The sequence below is a fragment of the Xenopus laevis genome, chromosome 2S (genome assembly GCF_017654675.1).
Source record: "Xenopus laevis strain J_2021 chromosome 2S, Xenopus_laevis_v10.1, whole genome shotgun sequence".
Taxonomy (NCBI): domain Eukaryota; kingdom Metazoa; phylum Chordata; class Amphibia; order Anura; family Pipidae; genus Xenopus; species Xenopus laevis.
In genome coordinates this window covers 35,670,854-35,681,313 of record NC_054374.1, presented here as the reverse complement: position 1 = coordinate 35,681,313, position 10,460 = coordinate 35,670,854, and the positions used below count along the sequence as shown (strand labels likewise).

The 10,460-nt window shown below is 39.3% G+C and overlaps 1 non-coding gene across 1 annotated transcript; it reads left to right on the top strand.

Moving 5' to 3' along the window:
- The first annotated feature begins 386 nt into the window (after positions 1-386).
- Positions 387-459, top strand: trnav-uac. Its single transcript has one exon. It is a non-coding gene; the product is annotated as a tRNA-Val (tRNA).
- The last annotated feature ends 10,001 nt before the right edge of the window (positions 460-10,460 follow it).

Below are 10,460 nucleotides of genomic sequence, written 5' to 3'. Positions count from 1 at the left end.
TTGTTTTTTGAGTTTAGGAGAAGCCGTGTCATAATAGAAACAATTCAGACAGTAGTGTAGTGCCTCGTACATCACATACAGCGCGCTAGCGCCACCTGCCGGCAAGTAGAGTAGTAACCTGCCTGTATCGGTAGCCGACTGCGCGTCCCATTGCGGAAGCGATAGAAATAATAGAGAGAGAGAAAAAGGACTCGCTGTGTTCCCTATGGCTCGAATCTAAGCTTGTTGTTGGATGAAGCTGTCGTGGCGCTGCTGATAATCGCACACAGGGAGTTGTAGTGAGGTATAGAATGGCCACTGTGGGAAAATAAAGGTGGAAATAGAACGAGTGTGTTGGTTGGTACTGTCATAGACAGGACGAGGTCTGCTGCAGAATTACATCAACTGGTTCCATAGTGTAGTGGTTATCACGTCTGCTTTACACGCAGAAGGTCCTGGGTTCGAGCCCCAGTGGAACCATGTTTTTTTTTTTTTTTTTTTAAATCGCATTTGAAATCATTGATTAGTATTTTGTTGTGTAAAAAAATCAGTAGCAATCCAGCATGGGACATGGAATGAAACATTCATCGTATCAAATATTTAATGGGGTTGATCACTTTTAGTAAGACGTAGAGAGTGATGTACTGAGACAATTTGCAATTGGTTTTCATTTTCTGAGTTCTTTCGCTTTTTAATCAGCAGCTTTTCAATTTGCATTTTAAGCAAGCTGGTAACTAGGGTCCAAATTACCCTAGCAACCATGCATTGATTTGAATAAGAGACTGGAATATGAATAGGAGAGGCCTGAATAGAGGGATTAGTAATAAAAAGTAACAACAACAATACATTTGTAGCCTTACAGAGTATTTGGGGTTTTTTTTAGAAGGGGGCAGCGACGCCCATTTCAAAGCTGCAAAGAATCATAAGAAAAAGACAAATAACTATAAAACTGTAAAAAAAAATAAACAATGGAAACCAATTGAAAAGTTGTTTAGAATTGGTCGTTCTATAACATGATAAAAGTTAAGGGCATGTAAAGTCTAAAATAGAATAAGGCTAGAAATGCTGTATTTTGTATACTAAATATAAACATGAACTTACTGCACCACAAGCCTAATCAAACAAATAATTTATGCTTTCAAAGTTGGCCACAGGGGTCACCATCTTGTAACTTTGTTAAACATATTTGCAAGACTAAGACTGTGCACATGCTCAGTGTGGTCTGGGCTGCTTAGGGATCGTCATAAACAAAGCTGCTTGAGTTCTGCATGGCTGGGAAGTAAGGCGGGGGCTCCCCCTGCTGTTCATAAGTATGATTGTTTCCCTGCTCAGCAGTTAGGGACCATCTGATAATTCCTATCCACAGCAGTAAATGAAGGGAGAATTTCACTGCATACAGTCAGGTTTCTCATAAAAACGGTACACATTTTTTTATTAAAGTATATTGGCGATAGGTTTTTTTTTCATTAAAGAAAGTAAAAATGTGATTTTATTTTTTTGCCTTTACGTGCCCTTGAAGGAGTTTACCAAAGAAATCCCCACGCCAGGCACTTTCTTACCGGCAGGTGGGGAGTGAAGGACACTGGGGCAGGAAGTGGGGGGGGGGGTTGGAGTGTCCATGCGCCAGGCCCCTCTAAAGGTTTTTTTTGCTGGGGGGCCCAGTGTCGGGTTGTTACAGTGCTGGTGCTTGACATTGTTCTAACTTTCCTCCTGAGCTTTGTACTGGCCTTGTAGTTCTGAAGATTTGTTACCTGTCCCTTTTTCTGACACAACTCTGTTTGTAAACCTGCCAAGCAAGCTCTTGTGGCATGGGCAGACTTTGGCATCAGTAGCCAACTCTGGAGATGTTGGAAGCAGGCCCGGACTGGCAATCTGTGAGTTCTGGCAAATGCCAGAGGGGCTGCTGTAAGATGCCATAGACAGTCACTATGGAGTGTGCTGGTGGGGGATTGGTTGGGCCTCTGTGTATTTAAAATGCCAGGGCCTATTTTGAGTCCCAGTCCAGACCTGGTTGGAAACATACTAGTGCCAAACCCCAGAATCTCAACGTTTGTGGATCGTTGCACTCTAACAGCCTTCTCCTTCTCCTTTCTCATTCAGAGCTAGCAACACTAAATGTATCACATGTGCTCATGTTAAAACAAACACATATATTGCTCTTATTCAATGAGCTATTTTCCTCCAATCTTGTTCCTTACCTTTGTGCAATTTGGCACTCAGCATCTGCTAATTTGTCCCACCTCTTATGAAGAATTACATAGAAGTTTTCCTGTTGATGATGGGGGGAACCCAGGAAGTACAGGTATGGGACCTGTTATCCAGAATGCTCGGGACCTGGGGCTTTCTGGATATCGGATTTTTCCGTAGTTTGGATCTTCATACCTTGTCTACTAGAAAATCATGTAAACATTAAATAAACCCAATAGGCTGGTTTTGCCTCCAATAAGGATTAATTATTTCTTAGTTTGGATCAAGTACAAGTTACTGTTATTGCACAGAAAAAAGAAATCATTTTTAAAATTCTGAATTATTTGATTATAATGGAGTCTATGGGAGACATGCTTTCCATAATTTGGAGCTTTCTGGATAACGGGTTTCCAGATAACGGATCCCATACCTGTACTAACATACTGAACATAGTGGTGGCTCCAGGGTTCCCTCAGAGGGCTGTGTCAATAGCAGGACCAGACTGGTGCCAAAAGGATCACATGCCAATGACATTTTATACGCCAGAAATGACGCCATCCCAACAAGGACATTTAATTTAGCCTCAGATGGCACCCCTAAGTGTACACAGTGGGTACTGTGTACAATTATAGCAGATGTTACATGAAGGACAGTCCCAACAGTTTTTATACACGCGCTCCTTACTTGACTAAATATTCGAAGATAACTCTGCTATTCATAAAAGTTTGCCCCCCCTTCAATTAACTTTTAATATGATGAGGGGAGTGCCATTCTGAGACAATTTGCAATTTGTCTTCATTTTTTATTATTCTTTTTTTTTTTATTATTTGTGTTTTTTTTAATTATTTTAAGTTTTGATCAGCAACTCTCCAGTCTGCAACTTCAGCAGTTATTTGGTTGTTAGTTTCTTCCAAAATACCTTAGTAACCAGGGAGTGGTTTAAATGAGATACTGATAGATGGATAGCACATGCCTAAAGAGAAATATATATGAAATAACAAGTAATTTCAGCAGCTATTTGGTTGTTAGAGTCCAAACTACCTTAGCAATCAGGGAGTGGTTTAAATGAGATACTGGTATATGGATAGCACAGGCCTAAAGAGAATATATATGTAATAAGTAACAAGTATCAATAAAATTGTAGCCTTACAGAGCAATAGCTTTTGGGACCAGTGACTCCCATTTGAAAGCTGGCAACAGTCAAAGGTAAATCATTAAAAAAAACTATAAAAAAATGAAAACCATGTTCCAGGGCCAGACTGGGAGTAAAAAGCAGCCCTGGCAAAAAAAAAAAAAAAAAATCAAAGTAGCCCACATATACTATAAACATAAGGGGCCAAGGTCCCCCCATAAAAGTTAAAAAAAAATGGTGGCCAGGGATAATACAAAAAAAAACACCTTTGATATCTGGTGGGTGGTCTTCTTCCTCCTTGGCTTTTTTGTTCTCCTTTTTGGGAGGCATCAGTTCTCATTCAGCAACTTCTGCTTTGACTCCCATTTGGCTCGTATTTGGTGGCATCGGCTTCCATTTGGCAGCTTTGCATCAGCACCCATTTTGGCAGTTTTGCTTCTGCCTTTTAAAAAATTGAGCAGCCCACTGGGCATTTGCCCAAATGGGTCTGCCTATTACAATGCAGTATCATCTCATAGTTTACCACAAGATGGCAACATTGCCACATGTTACTGATTTGCGTTACACTGCAATGAACAATCATTTCTTCTCCATTATTAAATTATACACAGAAATTCTACACTGCAGAAAACCCAGAAAAGGGCAATTCATTGTATACAATCAACATGACCTGACTAATGCTTTCACTATGTACATTTTTACACAATATAGGCATAATTTACCACAGAAAGTGCTACACCCAAAAACTGGGCACAAAATAAAATATCGACACAAAACTTTGTGTATGCCACTAGATGCAAACCGTGTAGCAACAGGAATACAAAACTTGCACTGGCTTGTAAATCTCGTGCAAGCTACACTTGAAGCATTGTGGGCATCAAGTAGGCCATGGGCTTATACTTATAGTACATACCCCTTACATGCATGTCATTTTGGAGGTACAAATGGCCCATGCTAAGCACACTGGCACTTGAGGCAAGAGACATTAGATGTTACTAGTTTGTGAGTGGCTATATAGTATATTGAAACAAGGCCATGTTTTCTACCTAGCACTTGGGCTTATAGTAAAAATGGCATCCCTATGTCTTTTCTACTTCCCATGCAGTTGTTTTCCTTAGAAATGCTCCTGTGGTGCTGGAGGACCCAAAGAAAATGCCCTCTCTGCCCTACCCTTAAACTAAGTGCCATGAGAAAAAGTCTACTCACGTGACTTCTTGAGTAAGCACAGCACTTTTGCAACCATTAAGTAACAGAACTACAAGAAAAGAAAAATAGTGAGTCCGTTCTCTATATTCTTGTTGGTTCAGTTTAACAGATCTTTATAGTACATCATTTCTTTAACCTTAGGCCTGGAGTTCTGATGGCCACTGCACAACAATATTCAAGGGAACCAAAAATTACTCCATGGATTTGGACAGATTATAACTGCTGTTTTGTAAGATTGTAGCATCACTGCTGGTGTTAGGAGGAGGGTGGCATCATTTGTACTTCTCTGACTTATGGAAGGAAGTTATGGTATGAAGATGCTTTATTTCCTGCTCCAGGAGCACTTATTTCAGTAGACAGTAATAGATATACTATAGTGTGAGCAGCAACATCAAGGATGGATTACTTATTTTTCCACGTGGTAGATTTCCAACCAAAGGCTTTCTCGTATTGGACAATGAGTACCATATTTTTAAGACATTCCCATATCAATAAGCTTTACTTGTGTTAAAGGGCATATAAAGGCAAAAAAATAAAATCCCATTTTTACTTTCTTTAATAAAAAAGAAACCTATCTCCAATATACTTTAATTAAAAAATATGTACCGTTTTTATAAGAAACCTGACTGTATGCAGTGAAATTCTCCCTTCATTTACTGCTGTGGATAGGAATTGTCAGACGGTCCCTAACTGCTGAGCAGGGAAACAATCATACTTATGAACAGCAGGGGGAGCCCCCGCCTTACTTCCCAGCCATGCAGAACTCAAGCAGCTTTGTTTATGACGATCCCTAAGAAGCACAGACCACACTGAGCATGTGCACAGTCTTAGTCTAGCAAAGATGTTTAACAAAGTTACAAGATGGTGACCCCCTGTGGCCACCTTTGAAAGCATAAATTATTTGTTTAATTAGGCTTGTGGTTCAGTAAGTTCATGTTTATATATAAACCTTATATATAGCCTTATTCTATTTTAGACTTTACATGCCCTTTAAGTTCTCAGCCCCTTCCATCAAAAGAACCTAATCACCCTTATGGCAACTAACCTTCTATGACAGTATTCCAAGCTCCTTCTACCTTACTTTTAGCTTTATAAAGCACCAACATGTTTGCAATGATTGTCCATAATTCACATCAATCTCTAAAGGAACAATGTAATGCTCCTACGGCATTTATAGGAAAAGGGATATCCCTATGTGCCAAAATGCATATAATGTAAAGACTTCTAATTAGTAGACCCTTGGGGTCCAAGTGCCAAGCTCCAGACTTCAGCCAGAGAGGGCAAATCACTGTATGCAACAAACTTGAGTAGATGCTATCAGGAAGAAGCCCATGGAGAGGCCAGTGTTAAATAATCACAGTTTATTGAAAAAACATGTCCAGAGGAAACCCACACAGACATAGGATGAACATGCAAACATTTAGCTCTGAATCAAGCTCAGGACTCCAGCACTAATCACAGAGCCAGTATGCAAGACTCCCGGTCCATACAAGGTAGCTGGTCAGCTGTGGGTTTAGATTTGTCTTGCACTTGATCAACTTTTGAGAAGGGTTCCATGGATTACTTTAAAGGGCATGTAAAGGCAAAAAAATAAAATCCCATTTTTACTTTCTTTAAAAAAGAAACCTATCTCCAATATACTTTAATTAAAAAAAATGTGTACTGTTTTTATAAGAAACTTGACTGTATGCAGTGAAATTCTCCCTTCATTTACTGCTGTGGATAGGAATTGTCAGAGGGTCCCTAACTGCTGAGCAGGGAAACAATCATACTTATGAACAGCAGGGGGAGACCCCGCCTTACTTCCCAGCCATGCAGAACTCAAGCAGCTTTGTTTATGACGATCCCTAAGCGGCCCAGACCACTCTGAGCATGTGCACAGTCTTAGTCTTGCAAAGATGTTTAACAAAGTTACAAGATGATAACCCCCTGTAGCCAACTTTGAAAGTATAAAATATTTGTTTGATTAGGCTTGTGGTGCAGTAAGTTCATGTTTATATTTAGTATACAAAATACAGCATTTCTAGCCTTATTCTATTTTAGACTTTACATGTTGTGAGTCACAGCTTCTCCAAGAGACTTGCTTATCATAAATAATTGCAATTATTAATTTGGTTATCTTAAATTGTTACAAATGTATCAAAGTTCAGCTGCTCAGTGTTCTGGGCTCCCTGCCAAAAGTCCGCTTATTTTAATTGTTTCAGAAATGTTGTATCTTTTCTGGCGTCATTGCAGGAGATCAAAGAGAAACTCGGGACAGTTCAGTTAGAAATTTGGGACTGTGGGCTGAGCTGGGAAAATCGGGACTGTCCTGCAGAAAACGGGACAGTTGGGAGGTATGCTATTGGCACATAGAGGTGTGTAACTATGTGTTACTTGACCAATGTATAGCTATTTTAAGGTAGATCCAAACTATTTTCTCCTGCAGTCCAACCACACTATAGGACTGAGGCTAAAAAACAAAATAAAGCATCAACTAAGACACCTACTTTGGGCATGTATATATGAAATTAACATTATCATGTCCTATATATACTGTAGATTTCCAAGTATGGCTAAATATGCTTTAATGCAGACTCTTTTATCTCCACATAGTTGTAGAGTGGATGCTGCTATCCTGCATACCATCACATAGCTACTCCTGTCTCAATAAGTCTTTAGTATATTAATATAGAATGGGTACAATAGGCTGTTGTGGGTGCTGGTAGTTGTAGATCAGAAATATCTGTATTGTTAAGAAGAATAGGCAGCTTGACCATGATATATACCCCCGATATGTAATAGAATTGACAGTAAGCAATACAATAGCTGTTTAGCACTCTGCACATCTTTCTGGCCTTGGTGAAGGAGACAAAAGTTGAATGAAGAAAGGATACATTGTTGGCTGTTAATTCACAGATAAAAAACAATAAGAATGGACTTTGTATGAAGACAGCGTCTAGCAGTCTTTCCCCCGTTTTGTTTGCTTGTCAGTTCTGTCTGATAATATGTCCCGTCTCCCTGATTTTATCTGCTCTTGATTAATCCTGTCTTTCCAATCCTGGGTGCTTTTTTAGTCACTGTCACTAATCTCACTGTATTCTCTGTACCTGCCTGTCACAATCTATTCAGTCACACTGAGATTCGGCACCAGTAAATGCCTAGGGACAATGCTATCATGCATAGACACCTCCCAATTTCCTCTCTGCCAGACCAAGAACAGTGCAGTATATCCCATATATATATATATATATATATATATATATATATATCTATATATATATATATCTATATATATATATATCTATATATATATATATATATATATATATATATATATATATATATATATATATATATATATATATATATATATATATATACACAGGGCTATATAAATAAATGATGATGATGATATATATATATATTGTGAAATATGATGATTTATATAATTTCAGGAACCATATTATGTTTATAACCACTGATTAGTAGTAAAGTAATAGTAAAGGGTCTGTTAAAGGACTTACATATCAAAATATGTTCAGCATATGGCTTAGGCTTCTACTGCAAATGTGTCCATTCAGTTTATTTTTATTTGTTTGTATTTTTATTAGTATTTTGTGCCTGTGTAAACCTGCATTCTGCATTGCATGAATTTTACAGCATACATGTCAGTGTTACTGATGATATTGAATCATCCTTCCGAGTCCTACCCGATGGCATGGGCTCCGTTGCCCAAGTGTCCCAGGCACAGCCCGCGGACAGCTTGCCGAAGCTAGGGAGCTAGGGCCCACCATCCCCGCCCCCGAAAGGGTTTGGGGTCGTTTGGACTTCCCTTTGCCAAAGCTAGGGGGAGTCCCCGTCTACCCTGGGTTCTGCCGAACTTCCCCCAGGGCGTGTCATGGCCTGCGAGTCCAGCCAAAGGGACTAGGACTCCATCCAGGGTGCTCAAACCAAACATGAAAAGGGTGCTGGAGAGAGCGGTGCAATGCCATGATTGCCTTGTTAGGGCTCTGGCTGGCGGCCGGCAAAAAGAAAGAAGAGGAAAGGAGTAGTGGAGAGAAGATTCCCCCCCCTAGCCAAGCAGCTGGGGATAAGGGAAGCGAAGCAAGATTAAGCAAGCACGTGTATAATGCAAGACCCAAGAAAAGTGTATCGAGCACTTCTCCATATAGAATCATTGTGCATTGCTTTGGTCCACTTCATCGGCCTATTCCAGTGGATCAAGCGGATCTGACTACACATGATCTTAGTGGCCCAAAGACCAAGTGTTTCCACTTCCTTACATAGGAACATAAGAAGTTACTACAATTGATCTTAGCCAAAAGGCCGAGAAGCGATCTGATGTGTCAGAGGGAAAATGGCCACCGGTGAAAGCAGCTATTTGTTTTAGGAAAATGTGATGGCGCTGGCAAATGGATCTGGAATATGCAGTACAAATTATGTGATTTGGGTGGGGAAGATATGCCCAGCTTATATACATGGTAGGAAAATGTAGGCTTTACATATCCTTTAAATAACAAAGCAGAACAGGACAAGTAAAACTAAAGCTCACCAAAGTGACATTAAGCCACTCTGTCATTCTTAGCAGACACTGGCCTTTCATATTACACAGAGGCCCAAACAGCACCCACCAGCCTAATAAAAAGTGACTGTCTATCCTGCAGCAGCCATTCTAGCTCAGTGTGGGACTGATTCTTAGAAGCATATTTAACAAATGGTGAACATTCACTGATTAAAAAAAATGTGGTGTCATATTATAGTGTGTTATAGAAAATAAATGCAAAGATGTAGTCCTTTATAATGACTGCCCCAAAACCCAACATGCCAGTTCCCTGAAGCCAAGCATTACACATTCCAGGTCACATGGTTACACAGGCACAGAAAGAAAGAGAAAAGAACATGGGTAGAGAAGTAGTCGGCTTCAGCTGCCAACTCCATCATCATCATATTGCGCACACAGAGACAAAAGCGGCAGAGAACACGCTACCATTATCTTCCGTATTGGATTTCCTTGGCTGGATCTTGTGGATAGACTGTACTGTGTGTGAGATTATTCCGAATGGAGGAGCTCTGTGAATCATATTTAAAAGCAAATAAACATAAAAGATAGTGATGACGCGTTTTGTAGGAAAATTTGTGAAACTGTGAAAAAACCATTGAAACAGGAAAAATCTGCGAATAACATTGAAGTCAGTGGGCATCAAAATGTTTTTACGCAACACATTTTTACGCATGGGATAATTTTTTCTCACTCCAAATGCATTAAAGTCCATGGGTGTTTTTCGACTCTTTTGTCCAAATGCATTAAAATCAATGGCCATTTTTTCTTATAGTGACTTTTTTGTCTTGGTGACAATTTTTTTATTGTCGCTGCAATCACTATTTGAAAAGTCAATTTAATGTGTTCCCAACGTGTTTCATCAGTGTCCCTACTTTCTCAAGAGTAGCGGAGTGCTGTATAGAGTAAGCTCTGGAATATGTTCTTTAAATCTGTCGAATTGGGCGAACAAGGAAAGGTAAATTAAAAAAAATTTTTTTTCCATTGAGTGGGTGTGATGTCAGTCAACTGAGCAAGTGACATCATAAAGGAAAGATAAAAAATTCAGCTTACTTTACCCATAAGTCCAAAAAATGGAAAGAGGCCATCATATATTGCAAAAGGATAAAAAGTTGTATCCTTTAAAAATGTCAAACAGAGCCTCCCTGTCCCAGCAAAATAAGAACATACCATGAACAGACCCAAATTAAAACTAAAAAAAGCAATTCCAAAGCATTTCAATGTACAATCACCATAATATAAATGTCAATCTCTTCAATTCAATTCAACTTATCCTTTTGCAATATATGATAGCCCCCTTTCCATTTTTTGAGACTTATGGGTAAAGTAAGTAAGTAATATTTGATCTTTCCTTCATGATGTCACTTACTCTGGTGTTCAGTTGACTGACATCACACCCATCCAAGGAAAATGTAT